At 39.4% G+C, this 15,504-nt stretch overlaps 1 protein-coding gene across 10 annotated transcripts in view; it reads left to right on the top strand.

Annotated features, from left to right (window-relative positions):
• The window catches only part of CSGALNACT1 (chondroitin sulfate N-acetylgalactosaminyltransferase 1), a 347,129-nt gene that overhangs the window by 100,562 nt on the left and 231,063 nt on the right, over positions 1 to 15,504 (top strand). For 4 of the 10 annotated variants that reach the window (XM_053900994.1, XM_019440614.2, XM_053901001.1 and 1 more), the window contains exon 3: positions 11,933 to 12,159. The exons of the other annotated variants lie outside the window; for them this stretch is intronic. The gene's annotated coding sequence lies outside the window, so the exon portion shown is untranslated. The remainder of the gene's footprint in view (positions 1 to 11,932; positions 12,160 to 15,504) is intronic. 10 annotated transcript variants of the gene reach the window in all.

Genomic DNA, 15,504 nt, shown 5'->3' with positions numbered 1-15,504 from the left:
TGTGTTTGCAATGATTGTTGAACAAGGCACTTTCCATGCAGTGGGCACTCTGGGAGGGGTGCAGGGCTCTGACTGGCTGGGCTTAGGCCATGACTGTGGTGAGATGCTGGGGTTTCAGCCACCTGGCATGCATTCCTCACAGGAAAGAGGAGTACCATTACAGAGGAAGTGGGTGTGGAGGCATGCCGGGTAGTCAAAAACTACAGCCACTATTGTGCTTCTTAATAACCGAATGTAGATGTGAGTGGGTAGTTGGATAGAAGGTTCTGCTTCTCTAGAGAAATGTATGGCTAAAGATTCTAATTTGGTCCTGAAGGCATATAGATAGATGGGACTTAAAGCCATGGGGTTGGACCAGAACCCAGGGAAGGACCTTGAGGCACACAATAGGCCATGAAGAAGCAGCTGCCAGGGGATAGTGAGAGCAAGTGCCCAAAGAGGCAGGAGTGCAGTACCTCTAAGATCAGAGAAGGGAGATTAGCCATTTGAGGGTATACTCAACAGTGTCAGCACTGCTGAGAGCATAGGTCATAGTAAAATTGAGAAGTATTTGGGGTGTCTAGGTGGCTCAGTCAGTTAGGCATCTGACTCTTGGTTTTGGCTCAAGTCATGATCTCATGGTTTGTGGGTTCCAGCCCTATGTCAGGCTCTGCAGTGACAGCATGGGGTCTGCTTGGGATTCTTTCTCCTTCTATCTATTCCCTTCTCCCCTTTTCTCAAAATAAATAAACTTTAAAAAAATTGAGAAGTATTCATTGGATTCCTGCGCAAGATGTGAGAACTCAGAAAATTAGAATTGATAGGAGATGACCGTCAACTGGAAATGTGGGTTGAAGGAGAAGAGAAGTAGGGGAGAACAGAAGTATCTGGTTTGGGTAACTAGGTGTACTTTTGTTCTATTGAGAGGGACAGTCTGGGAGGGCAGAGTAGGTCTGAAGAGAAGGAGATGGATTCAGTTTTCATCACTTCATAATTCACTTCCATGGCTTTAATTAAAATAAGTTTATGACTTTGAAGCCTGTATTTCACAAATTATTACATATACAGAGAGGAGGTTCAGAGCAGAAACTTGGTGAATGGAAACATTTAAGGGAAGGGGAGTAGCCTGTGAAGGTCTGGAGGGCCAGAGAGGCCACAGTCAATTGAAGCTGGTGTTATCTGGTAAGCCAAGTGGGGAGAGAGTTTGAAGGAAATGATGACTGTCAGCAGTTTCCATTACTAGAGAGGGGTCAAGTGAGTTAACGACTAAGAAGTATCTATTGATTTTGGCAAAGACTATTACAGAAGACTAGTGGGGTCAAAATCCAATTAACAGAGGGATTTTAAGTGGAAGAGATGAGAAGTGGAGCAAGCTGGAACAGATCACTGTTTCCTGAAGCTGACTGTCATTGGAGTGGTAAATACACAGGGATGTGGTCAAGGAAGTGGTGGTTGTTATTTTGTGGGGGGCAGAATAGATTTATACTGTTTGTGTGCTAATGCAAGGAGGCAATAGACAGAGGGAGGTTGAAGATACTGGAGAGGAGAAAATTTAAGGAGATCCCAGAGCAGGTGGATGGGAGGAGATACTTCAACCGGTGAATTAGGAGGAATGGTAGAAAGATGAGTGGGATGCAAATGTTTCTAGATGCACACAGATGCTTATAGTCCATGAATATAGCTCAATGAACAGTGAATACACAGTGTCACTTATAAGTTATATCAACTCCCCCTTCTTGATCTTTATCCAAAAATATTTAACATTAGGAAAGTTATTACTACACCCATTTTACAATTCAGGGGCATTGACAAACTGGCCTGCCTGCTGCCTGTTCTGTAAAATGAAGTTTTAGTGAAACATGGCCATGCTCTGATTAATTCATTTGAATATTGCCTATGCTTTTGCACAATAAGAGCAAGACCTAAAACAGTCATTGTCTGGCCCTTTTCAGAAAAGTTTGCTGACCTCTGTCCAGTTGATAAAACCAAGACCCAGAGAGAATATTGACTTCAGAGGATCCCTGCCTCCTCCTCCATCTATCTCAGAGACCACTTTTTCTTCTGTGTTACTTGGCGTTCTCCTGATGCTTGCTGCACGCTCTTAGAATTATCTGGTAACCTTTCTTTGAGGAACTTTCAACAGCTGCAGTTGTAAATTAGATCAAATTTAAACTTATCCTGGCTCCACCCTAGAAATGTGCTTGTATCTCATCACAATCACATCACCTTCCTAAGGAGGTATATGATAAGGGAAGCCATGCTCTTCCCATGACTAAGGGTGTGCTGATTTATTCTGCTTTACTTGGATTGCTTTTCACCTTTTCTAAGAAGCCAAGATCACCTTCCTCCCTGAAATCATCAAAACCCCCATGCATTCCTTATCCCAGTGGTTTTGTTTCTTTGCTTAGAATTTCCTCAACACTCTGGCAGCATGGAGCCTGCTTGGGATTCTCCCTTTCCCCATCTGTGTCTGCCCCTCCCCCATTCATGCTGTCTGTGTCTCTCAAAATAAATAAACTTGAATTTCCTCAGCATTCAAGTGTCACTGTTTCCCTCCTGTACTTACATCTTTGAGTATAGTCTGTGTCCTGTGAGAGAGGACCCCCCTCTGGTGATGACGTCTCATTTGCTGTCTCTACATCTAACCTGCTGGAGGACAGGGATTGTATTGACCCTGTTATCAACGCCTTGAGTTTGACAATTGCTAAACATGTTATTGGTGCTTAACAGATGAGTTTTGATTAGGTTTAAAAACATTTAGGTGCTTCAGAATTGTGCATTTACCATGTGCTAATTACTAACCCTTCTTAACTGTTAAAACCAGATCCCCTCCTGTATCTTTTGAAATCCACTTTGAGTTATTGACCAAATTTGAAAACAATGTGTTTACAGGTACATTTTCCCTCTGTATGTCACACTGCTCAATTTTCAAGAGAATATACAAAATCTATTAAAATCTGTTTCTTTGCTGAATTTTCGATTGCTTCTGAAGGGGCTAAGATTTTATTTTATTTATTTTTATTTTTATTATTTTATTTTTAATTTAAATCCAAGTTAGTTAACATATAGTGTAATAATGATTTCAGGAATAGAATTTAGTGATTCATCACTTACATATAACACCTAGTACTCATCCCAACAAATGCCCTCCTTAATGCCCATCACCCATTTAGCCCATCCTCCTACCCAACACCCCTCCAGCAACCCTCGGTTTGTTCTCTGTATTTAATAGTCTCTTATGGTTTGCTTCCCTCTTTGCTATGGTCTTATTTTGGCTTCCCTTCCCTATGTTCATATGTTTTGTTTCTTAAATTCCACAGATGAGTGAAATAATACAATATGTTATCTTTCTCTGATTTGACTTATTTCACTTGGCATAATACACTCTAGTTCCATCCACATTGAAAATGGCAAGATTTCTTTTTTTTTTTTTTTTTTTTTTGATTGCCAAGTAACGTTCCATTGTATGTATATACCACATCTTCTTTATTCATTCATCAGTCGATGGACATTTGGGCTTTTTCCATAGTTTGGCTATTGCTGATAGTGCTGCTGTAAACATTGGGGTGGATGTGCCCCTTCACATAAGCATTTTTGTATCCTTTGGATAAATATCTAGTAGTGCAATTGCTGGGTTGTAGGGAAGTTCTGTTTTTAATTTTTTGAGGAACCTCTATACTGTTTTCCAGAGAGGCTGCACCAGCTTGCATTCCCACCAACAATGCAAACGAGATCCTCTTTCTCCGCATCCTTGCCAACATCTGTTGTTGCCTGAGTTGTTAATGTTAGCCATTCTGACAGGTGTAAGGTGGTATCTCATTGTGGGTTTGATTTGTATTTCCCTGATGATGAGTGATGTTGAGCATTTTTTCACGTGTCAGTTGGCCATCTGGATGTCTTCCTTGGAGAAGTGTCTATTCATGTCTTTTGCCCATTTCTTAACTGGATTCTTTGTTTTTTGGGTGTTGAGCTTGATAAGTTCTTTATAGATATTGGATACTAACCCTTTATCTGATATGTCATTTGCAAATATCTTCTCCCATTCTGTCGGTTGCCTTTTAGTTTTGCTGATTGTTTCCTTCACTGTGCACAAACTTTTTATTTTGATGAGGTCCCAGTAGTTCATTTTTGCTTTTGTTTCCCTTGCCTCCACAGAGACACGTGTTGAGTAAGAAGTTGCTGCTGGCAAGATCAGAGAGGTTTTTGCCTGCTTTCTCCTTGAGGATTTTGATGGCTTCCTGTCTTACATTTAGAGTTTTGAGTTTATTTTTGTGTATGGTGTAAGAAAGTGGTCCAGGTTAGGGGCGTCTGGGTGGTCAGTCGGTTGGGCGACCGACTTCGGCTCAGGTCATGATCTCGCGGTCCGTGAGTTCGAACCCCGCATCGGGCTCTGTGCTGAGAGCTCAGAGCCTGGAGCCTGTTTCAGATTCTGTGTCTCCCTCTCTCTCTGACCTTCCCCCATTCATGCTCTGTCTCTCTCTGTGTCTAAAATGAATAAACGTTAAAAAAAAAAAAAAAAAAAAAGAAAGTGGTCCAGGTTCATTCTTCTGCATGTCGCTGTCCAGTTTTCCCAGCACCACTTGCTGAAGAGACTTTATTCCATTGGTATTCTTTCCTGCTTTCTCAAAGATTAGTTGGCCATACATTTGTGGGTCCATTTCTGGGTTCTCTATTCTGTTCCATTGATCTGAGTGTCTGTTCTTGTGTCAGTACCATACTGTCTTGATGATTACAGCTTTGTAGTATAGCTTGAAGTCTGGGATTGTGATGCCTCCTGCTTTGGTTTTCTTTTTCAAGATTGCTTTGGCTATTCGGGGTCTTTTCTGGTTCCATGCAAATTTTAGGATCATTTGTTCTAGCTCTGTGAAGAATTCTGGTGTTATTTTGATAGGGATTGCATTGAATATGTAGATTGCTTTGGATAGTATAGACATTTTAACAATATTTATTCTTCCTATCCAGGAGCATGGAATCTTTTTCCATTTTTTTGTGGCTTCTTCAATTTCTTTCATAAGCTTTCTATAGTTTTCAGTGTATAGATTTTTCACCTCTTTGGTTAGATTTATTCCTAGGTATTTTATGGGGTTTTTTTGTGCAACTGCAAATGGGATCGATTCCTTGATTTCTCTTTCTGTTGCTTCATTGTTGGTGTATAGGAATGCAATCGATTGTTGTGTATTGATTTTATATCCTGCAACTTTGCTGAATTCATGAATCAGTTCTGGTAGTTTTTGGTGGAATCTTTAGGGTTTTCCATATAGAGTATCATGTCATCTGCGAAGAGTGAAAGTTTGACCTCCTCCTGGCTGACTTGGATGCCTTTTATTTCTTTGTGTTGTCTGATTGCAGAGGCTAAGACTTCCAATACTATGTTGAATAACAGTGGTGAGAGTGGGCATCCCTGTCTTGTTCCAGACCTCAGGGGGAAAGCTCTGAGTTTTTCCCCATTGAGGATGATATTAGCATTGGGTCTTTCATATATGGCTTTTATGATCTTGAGGTATGCTCCTTCTATCCCTACTTTCTTCAGGGTTTTTATCAAGAAAGGATGCTGTATTTTGTCAAATGCTTTCTCTGCATCTATTGAGAGGATCATATGGTTCTTGTCCTTCCTTTTATTGATGTGATGAATCACGTTAATTGTTTTGCAGATATTGAACCAGCCCTGCATCCCAGGTATAAATCCCACTTGGTCGTGGTCAATGATTTTTTTTAATGTGTTGCTGGAGCCAGTTGCTAATATCTCATTGAGGATTTTTGCATCTATGTTCATTAGGGAGATTGGTCTATAGTTCTCCTTTTTAGTAGGGTCTCAGTCTGGTTTTGGAATCCGGGTAATGCTGCCTTCATAGAATGAGTTTGGAAGTTTTCCTTCCGTTTCTATTTTTTTGGAACAGCTTCAAGAGAATAGGTGTTCACTCTTCCTTAAATGTTTGGTAGAATTCCCCTGGAAAGCCATCTGGCCATGGACTCTTGTTTTTTGGTAGATTTTTGATTACTGATTCGATTTTCTTACTGGTTATGGGTCTGTTCAAATTTTCTATTTCTTCCTGTTTCAGTTTTGGTAGTGTATGTGTTTCTAGGAATTTTTCCATTTTTTCCATTTTATTGGCATATAATTGCCCATTTTGTTGGCATATAATTGCTAATAATATTCTCTTATTATTGTTTTTATTTCTGCTGTGTTGGTTGTGATCTCTCCTTTTTCATTCTTGATTTTATTTATTTGGGGTCTTTCCTTTTACTTTTTGATCAAACTGGCTACTGATTTATCCATTTTGTTAATTCTTTCAAAGAACCAGCTTCTGGTTTCATTGATCTGTTCTACTGTTTCTTTGGTTTTGATAGCATTAATTTCTGTTCTAATCTTTATTATTTCCTGTCTTCTGCTAGTTTGGGGTTTTATTTGCTGTTCTTTATCCTGTTCTTTAAGGTGTAAGGTTAGATTGTATGTCTGAGACCTTTCTTCCTTCTTTAGGAAGGCCTGGATTGCTATATACTGTCCTCTTATGACCACCTTTCCTGCATCCCAGAGGTTTTGGGTTGTGGTTTTATCATTTCCATTGTCTTCCATATACTTTTTAATTTCCTCTTTAACTTCTTGGTTAGCCCATTCATTCTTTAGTAGGATGTTCTTCAGTCTTCAAGTATTTTTTACCTTTCCAAATTTTTTCTTGCGGTTGATTTCGAGTTTCATAGCATTGTGGTCTGAAAATATGCATGGTATGATCTTGATCTTTTTGTACTTGCTGAGGGCTGATTTGTGTCCCAGTATGTGGTGTATTCTGGAGAATGTTCCATGTGCGTTGGAGAAGAATGTATATTCTGTTGCTTTAGGATGAAATGTTCTGAATATATCTGTTAAGTCCATCTGGTCCAGTGTGTCATTCAAAGCCATTGTTTCCTTGTTGATTTTTTAAATTAGATTATCTGTCCATTACTGTGAGTAGGGTGTTGAAGTCTCCTACTATTATGGTATTACTATCAATGAGTTTCTTTATGTTTGTGATTAATTGATTTATATGTTTGGGTGCTTCCACATTTGGCACATAAATATTTACAATTGTTAGGTTTTCTTGGTGGATAGACCCCTTAATTATGATATAATGCCCTTCTTCATCTCTTGATACAGTCTTTATTTTAAAGTCTAGATTGTCTGATATAAGTATGGCTACTCCAGCTTTCTTTTGTTGACCATTAACATGATAGATGGTTCTCCATCCCTTTACTTTCAATCTGTAGGTGTCTTTAGGTCTAAAGTGGGTCTCTTGTAAACAGCATATAGATGGATCTTGTTTTCTTATCCATTCTGTTACCCTGTGTTTTTTGATTGGAGCATTTAGTCCATTGACATTTAGAGTGAGTACGGAAAGATATGAGTTTATTGCCATTATGTTGCTTGTAGAGTTGGAGTTTCTGGTAGTGTTCTCTGGTCCTTTCTAATCTTTGTTGCTTTTGGTAGTTATTTGCTTATTTATTTATATATTTATCATTCATTCATTCATTCATTCATTTTCATCTTTTCTCCCCTCAAAAAGTCCCCCTTAAAATTTCTTGCAGGGCTGGTTTAGTGGTGACAAACTCCTTTAATTTGTGTTTGTCTGGGAAACTTTTTATCTCTCCCTCTATTTTGAATGACAGCCTTGCTGGGTAGAGAATTCTTGGCTGCATATTTTTCTGATTCAGCACATTGACTATATCCTGCCACTCCTTTCTGGCCTGCCAAGTTTCTGTAGATAGGTCTGCTGCAAACCTGATCTGTGTTCCCTTGTAGGTTAAGGACTTTTTTTTCCCTTGCTGCTTTCATGATTCTCTCTTTGCCTGAGTATTTTGTGAATTTGACTATGATATGCCTTCTTGATGGTTGGTTTTTGTTGAATCTAATGGGAATCCTCTGTGCTTCCTGGATTTTGATGTCTGTGTCTGTCCCCAGGTTAGGAAAGTTTTCTGCTATGATTTGCTCACACAACCCTCTGACCCCTGTTTCTCTCTCTTCCTCTTCTGGGACCCCTATGATTCTGATGTTGTTCCTTTTTAATGAGTGTCACTGATTTCTCTAATTCTTAAATCATGCTCTTTTGCTTTAATCTCTTTTATTCTTCTTCGTTATTCTCCATAAGTTTGTCCTCTATATCACTGATTCTCTGTTCTGCCTCATCCATCCTTGCCGCCATGGCATCCATTCATGATTGCAGCCCAGTTATAGCATTTTTTTATTTCATTCTGACTAGTTTTTACTTCTTTTATCTCCACAGAAAGGGATTCTAATCTATTTTCAACTCCAGTTAGTATTCTTATTATTGTGATTCTAAATTCTGGTTCAGACATCTTGCTTGTATCTGTGTTGGTTAAGTTTCTGGCTGTCGTTTCTTCCTGCTCTTTCTGTTGGGGTGAATTCTTTCGTTTCATCATTTTGAAGGGAGAAAAAGAATTAATGAGGTAGAAAAAATTAAAATTAAAAAAATTAAAATGAAAAAATATTAAAATTAAAAAATTAAAAACACACAAAAAAACCCCAAATAAATGATGCTAGATCCTAGGTGTGTTTTGGTCTGGGTGTTGAAAGTGGCTTGATATGTTAGAGAAAAAGGGGAAAGAAGAAAAGAAAAGGAAATCGTTTAAAAATTTGAAAAAGTGAATACACTGAAGTAGACTAAAATGAAATGATGGAAGTAAACTAGAATTTGAAAAAATTCACACAAAAGTAAAAGATATAGTAGAAAAAATTAAAGAAAAATATTTTTAATAAAAATTAAAAATAAAAATGAATTTTTTCTTTTTCTGTATTGAAGAAAAAGAAAAGAAGTGAAAAAGAGAAAAAAAATAAAAGAAAATTGAATACATGGACCTGCCAACAGACTGAAATACTACTGAAATTACTTCGTTTTCCCCTAGAAGTCAGACCGTGAAGCGCTTTATAGTCCATAAGCTAATCAGGTGGTGAGACTTCTATTCTTGAAGACTGAGGTTGGCCCACTTGTGTGGGGCTTAGTGTAATGGCTCCATTCTCCACTTGATGGCGCTGCTAGCCTACTGGGGTTGATTGTTGTGGCACTTGTAGGTGCATATACGCATGTGCAGGAGCGGTGAGAATGGTGTCACCCAGCTACCCAGTTCCTAGTATTGGAATTCTGTTCTACCTGATCAGCAATCACGCACCCGTCCTTTGTCTTCAGCTTTTGTCCACTCCCTGCTTTTACACTGTCTGTGACCAAGCCTCAGGTTGTACCTCTCTCCTGAGTTTTGTCTCAGATGTGGCTGTTTTCTGTGGCCAGAAAACAGTGGCTTTGACCCGTTCTGCCCCTCTGCAGAGGGTTTAACCAAGCAATGGCCAAATGCCAGCTGTACCCAGGAAAGTTTGTGGGACTGTGCTGCTGCCAATGCCCAGAGACTACGGCCAGGTGCCAGCCTGCCCCAGAAAAAGTTCTCGAGATAGTTTAGCAGCAGCATTTCAAGGATTATGGAAAATCACAACACACATCTGGCACCAGGCTTCACCCTTAACGACCTTGTTCCAGCACATCGAATGTGGCCATTCTCTGGGGTCTGTTGGGCCCAGGTTGCCTCACAGCCCCTACCAAATGTCCTTCCAGCAGTGGAACCACTTCTCCCCGTGTGGCCCAAGAACCTCCCAGACCCCACTCTGTTCCTGGGTCTTTTCCCTTCCCACCAGAGCACTTTCAGGTATTGAGCTGTGGAGTTGCAGGCTCTGTGCTCCCCCTGTTTACAGTCTTAATGGATTTAAACCCTCTCCTTTCTCCCTTTTTAGTTCAGTCCCTGTGGCTGTTTCCAATTTTCCCCTTTCTCTCCAGCTGCTTTTGGGAAGGGGTGCTTCTCCCGTATTCTCCCCACTGTCTCTGTCCTCTCTGCATGCAAAAGCACCTCCCTGCCCTCCACGGCTTCTATCTCCTCAAGTCACCTCTCTGTGCCACGTACCTGCTGAATTCTGTGGTTCAGGTTGTGCAGATTGTTGTGTTAATCCTCCAATCAGTTTTCTAGGTATGCAGGATGGTTTAGTGTTGGTCTGGCTGTATTTCATGGATGTGAGACATACAAAAAACTTCCATGCTGTTCCACCATCTTGGCTCCCTCCAATAAACTTTATTTCTTACAGCAGTTAAAAGTGTACAGTAAAGTGAACAGACACATAGAGTTCCCGTGTGTTCCCTTTCCCCCAACCCATGGTTTTCTCTAGTGTTAACTTTTGCACTGGTATAGACTACATTTGTTACAAGTTATAATTCAATATTGATACAATTAAAAAATTTTTTTTACGTTTATTTTTGAGAGAGAGACAGAGACAGAGTGTGAGTGGGGGAGGGGCAGACAGAGGGAGACAGAATCTGAAGCAGGCTCCAGGATCTGAGCTGTCAGCATAGAGCCTGATGTAGGGCTCAAACTCATGAACTGCGAGATCATGACCTGAGCTAAAGTCGGATGCTTAACTGACTGAGCCACCCAGGCACCCCAATACTATATTATTAACCAAAGTCCATTGTTTACTTTAGGGTTTATTTTTTGGGTTGTATAGCTTTCATGTCCTGTATTCATGAAAGTATTAAGTATCATACAGAGTAATTTGAATATTATCCCCTAACTTGACCTATTTGTCCATCTGCCCTTTACTCCACCCTCAGCCCCGCCCCCTCACATGGGCAACTACTGTCTTCTTACTGTTTGTATAGTTTAACATTTTCTAGAATGTCATATAGTTGGAATCATATGGTACAAGGCCTTTTCAGACTGAATTTTTACTTAGAATATGCATTAAAGTCCCCTCCCCTCCCATGTCTTTCCAGGGATTGAAAACTCATTTATTTTTATCACTGAATAATATTCCATTTAATGGATATATGATTATTTATTCATTCACCTATTGAAAGACTCTTAGATACTTGGTTGCTTCTAAGTTTGGGTGTTATGAATAAAGCTGCTATAAACATTTGTATGCAGGACATAAATTTGTTTCAGATATAAGTTTTCAACTTATCTGGATAAGTACCTAGGAGTGCAATTGAAGGGTTAGATGGTTAGGCTCGCAAAAGCACTCTCCTAACTTGTTTTCATAGTCAGATTTGAACTGTATTTTTAAAAATCCAATTTTGTTCATGAATATATAATAAAAATACCCATACATATTTGGAAATTCTATCAAGATTGCTAGATTCTTTGGAATAGTTTGGTGGTAGGAGTAGGAAGGTAGTATCTTGCTTGTAAGGGTTTGAAGGAGCAAAAGGTGGAAAAGTGAGCTGTTTTGATTGATTGATTGAGGGAGGGTGCAAGTGAGTGAGGGGCAGAGAGAGAGAGGGAAAGAGAGCGAAGCAGGGCTCCTGCTCAATAGTGAGCTGTTTTCAAAGAGGAACTATATGATGTGCAATAAACTGTCATTATATTCACTGACTTGGAAAGTATTGTAGAGATATTGAAACAAAGAGTTGGGAAAACTCCCCTGCACAACTGTGTGTTTCCTGTTCTGGTTTGCATAGGGTCTGGCCTCTGGATGCTCCTTGAAGCCTCTTGGCACAGCTGCACTGTCAGGTGGGCTCGTTTTCTGAGATTAGCACAGCATAGAGCGCTTCCTTCTACTCGAACATCTCACTGTCCACATTCCTGTTGCCAACGGAGCCTACCATATAGCTTTTACTTAGGATGTCGGCAAAACAGTTTCTTCTAAATATTTAAAAAAATTAATACACTCTCCAAAGTAAGTAAGACCAGAATCCCGACACATGACCTTCGCTTAGTAATTTTTGAAAGACCCAAAATACTTTCAGGCCCCTTCTTATCTATTTTACATTTTGTAAATAATTCAGCCATTGAATTTTATAGAGTTTATAATATATTGCTCTTCTGAAACACAACACTAGTCTGTGGTGAGAATTAAGATTAACATGAAAATACACATTTTTAATCCATTTAGCTGATGATTACTTGATTCTTTTTGAATATTCAGATGAGCTGAAGAATTGCAAGAGAAACAAAGATAACTTTACATTCCAAGAGGTGTGCCAGTGCATGGCTATTTTTAGTCCCTGGCATCAGTCAGGACATACTTGTTGGATATCAGGTGTGTTGAATGTGGCACACGGTCACGGTGATATACAGCAGGCTCTCAGCTGACCTGTCCCAACCTTGTAGGAATACCCTTGCATCTGTGAGACTCCAGTAAATGCTTTTCAGGTAAGCCTGTGATGCCTGAGTTTGGCTGCTGTGGGTTTGTGAGGTTCATTGTGGGGGACGGCATGGGGCCACAGAAGATTTGCTCTTTTTTAGGGGACCAATAGACAGGTAGGGTTCACAGATATTCTGTGGTAAGCTCAATCATTCAGCCATCTAGTGCTAACCTTGTTGCTAGGACAAAGGAAATAATACATATATTCTCTGAGGAGTTTATCAACATGGCTGTCATTTTTTCTTAGCCACTTGACAAGATCTTGACATTGAGGAAGTATGTCCCTACGCCACTCCCTTTAAATTCTAGCTCAACACAATAGATGCTGTAAAGCTTCAAAATAGGTTACCATTTATGTGATTCTTACTATGTGCTATGTCTTTCTTTCAATTTATTAATTGTCACAAACATCAATGAGGTGGATGAAAAATTAAGGCTTAGAGAGATTAACTAACATGTCCAAACTGGTAAGGGGACAGCTCTGAGATTGACACTCAGGTCTTTCTCACACTGAAGATGGGGCTTCCTTATCCACAGTGCTGTCCTGCCACCTAAAAATAGACTTGTCTATACCAATGCAAGAAGCTGTCACATTTGTCTGACACAGTTGTGTTTTTCTAAATAAGGGCTCATTATTACTCCTTGTTCAACTACCCGTAATATAATTACAATCAATTTTGATGTTGCTAAATGATTTTGAATTATCTCCTCAAATTATCTTTATTACTTCTCTGAAAAACGGAGGCTTAATATATTGATAAGTTGTCAGAATTGCCCTTTAATTTTTCAGTGATCAGTAATACCACCCAGGATCTTTCTCAGCTTCTGGAGATGACTAGAGCTTTGTAAATACACACACTTTCTTGCTCTCTCTGTCTCTTTATCATTAAGGTCATTGTCTAATTCTCTTAGGATCCTGATGCACACCAGGACCCATTCTTATTTTACGCACACTTACCTTGTATTTCTAGTATTTTTCTCTTGTTTTTCTACTGAGTATTGATTTCTGTCTTAATTAATTCTTCCCATCACTGCCAATTTCCTTCATTCTTTGTGTTCAACATCTCTTTTAAAGTGTTACTGAATTGACTTATTCTGGATTTGTTGATTTCTCATTCTTAATTTATTTCTTGTTACTTTTCTTTCATTTATAAGGCTTATTGTATTTTCTATAACATGCATTTTGCCCCCTTCTGTGGTTATTTTGTTCCTTCTCTGGGGATTATTTTTGCTTTTTTTTCTACCCCTTTGTCCCCAGGTCTGTTCCAGGCTCTTTGGAGTCTGGGTTGGGGTGTAGTGGAGCAGAACCCAGGCCAGCACTGCCTGGGGGAATCTTCAAGGACTGTCAGGGTCTGGGCTCCATATAATCACTGAGGGTTATTGTCAGATCATTCTCTTACTACCTGTCTCTGGCCCCCCTGCCAGCACCAAGCAAGGCTCCTCCTCCCTGCACCCCCCCCCCCCCCCCCCCCCCGTGCCTGCAAGTTGGCCAGGAAAGGGAAAGCAGTGCCCACAGCATCAGGGACACGTGGCTGGCTTCTTTGGTCCCTGGTCTTTCATCAAGAGAATAATGGGTTCCATTCATTGTTAGGCATACTGGGCTTTGAACCAGATGTCTAATATCTATTATCTCAAACCTTACCCCCACCCTGAAAGGTTAATTACTATCTATGTTTGACAGATGAGGAAACTGATGCTCTGAGAGGTTAAGGATCTTGCCAGAGAGTGAAGTTTATAGATGGATGCACTGGGATTCCAGGCCCTGTCTGTGTGACTCCACAGTCTCCATTGTTTCCACCACAGCGTTCTGCCAGAACGAACTTGTTACTTGAGTACTTTCTACACCTTTTGTTATCTGCATTTGGATTAGATCCTTCTTGTTCTAATTAGAGGGTGTTTTAGGTATTCCCTACTGTTGTATCTTAATACTATTGCATCATGGTCCCAAGAGTTGTTTCTCCCTACTTAATTCATTAAGAATCCCAGTACATTGTTTCCTTTGTTTATTGTATTAGAATCTAGTAGCTGGTGAATCCTGTTTCCCAGCTTCCTGCCACAGTGAGAGCAGGTCTAAATTAATTATAATGTGTTGCTCTGACAATCTAATAATAACAAAATCAAGGTTATTGATCATTTTCAACTTAATGAATTAAAATTTCCTGCTTACAGGGCTTTTACATGGACCCTTAACTTTGATTGATGCTGGTTCTTTTACTTTAGACCTGTGTCTTGCCTATACAGAGTACTCTGCTGATGTTCACAAAGAAGCATGATTGGCATTGGCCTGACTGTAGGTTGGGTTAAGATGCTGATACATGGGGGATATGTCTCAGTTTCATAAAGTACTTTTAATGTTTTTAATTAAAAAAATTTTTTTAATGTTTATATTTGAGAGAGAGAGAGAGAGAGAGAGACATAGAGAGAGGGAGACACAGAATCCGAAGTAGGCTCCAGGCTCCAAGCTGTCTGCCCAGAGCCCACTGTGGGGTTTGAACCCACTTGAACTGCAAGATCATGCCCTGAGCTGAGTCACCCAGGCACCCTGAGTACTTTTAATTATTTTTAATCTACAATACAAAGATTAGATGCATGAGGTCACTGTCAGTTCTGTAATTCTGGTTTTGAGTAAGTTTTGGCTTGATGAGTATCAACATTTCCTTTCTTATTTTCTTTCTTTCTTGCTTTCTTTCTTTTTAGTGATAACCACTCTTGAACATTTGGGCATATTTCTTTTTAACCTCTGTGTGTGTGTGTGTGTGTGTGTGTGTGTGTGTGTGTGTGAGTGAATTTTATCACAACTGAGATCCTAGCACATACACAATTTTGTATTCTTTCTCAATTAATGTAGATAATAAATTCTCCATCATTAAAAACTCTCCATGAATATAATTTTAATGGCTACATAGTATTTCATAGTATGTATATGCCATAGCTTACTAACCATTCCCCAGTGTTAAGCATTTAAATCATTTCTCATTTTATGTATAATGCTCCCAGGTCCGCTGTAGTGCATCCATTTTTGTCCAGATTTATGATCGTTTCATTTATATTGATTCCTTGAAGTGAAATTAATAACAAAAAATATGACCACTTTAGAGATACTTAGTAAATAACACTTGCCAGATTACTTACCAGAGTTTGTTTCCACTCCAGCCAGCAGTGGGGGAAGAGTGTAGGACTCATTGCCCCCATGCACTGTACATGGCTAATTTGATAAGCAAACGCTAATGGTGCTATTTTGATTTATATTTGTTTGGTTACCAGTAAAGCTAAACATTTTTTATCTATATATTAATTTTTTTGAGTCCTTTAAAAAACTGTCTACTTTTTATCTATTGAAGTTTGGTATATTT

Source organism: Panthera pardus, unplaced genomic scaffold (genome assembly GCF_024362965.1).
Source record: "Panthera pardus isolate Hobbes unplaced genomic scaffold, ASM2436296v1 HiC_scaffold_13, whole genome shotgun sequence".
In the NCBI taxonomy this organism is placed as follows: Eukaryota; Metazoa; Chordata; class Mammalia; order Carnivora; family Felidae; genus Panthera; species Panthera pardus.
The sequence above is the reverse complement of the archived record's forward strand: the minus strand, read 5'-3'. Positions and strand labels throughout refer to the sequence as shown.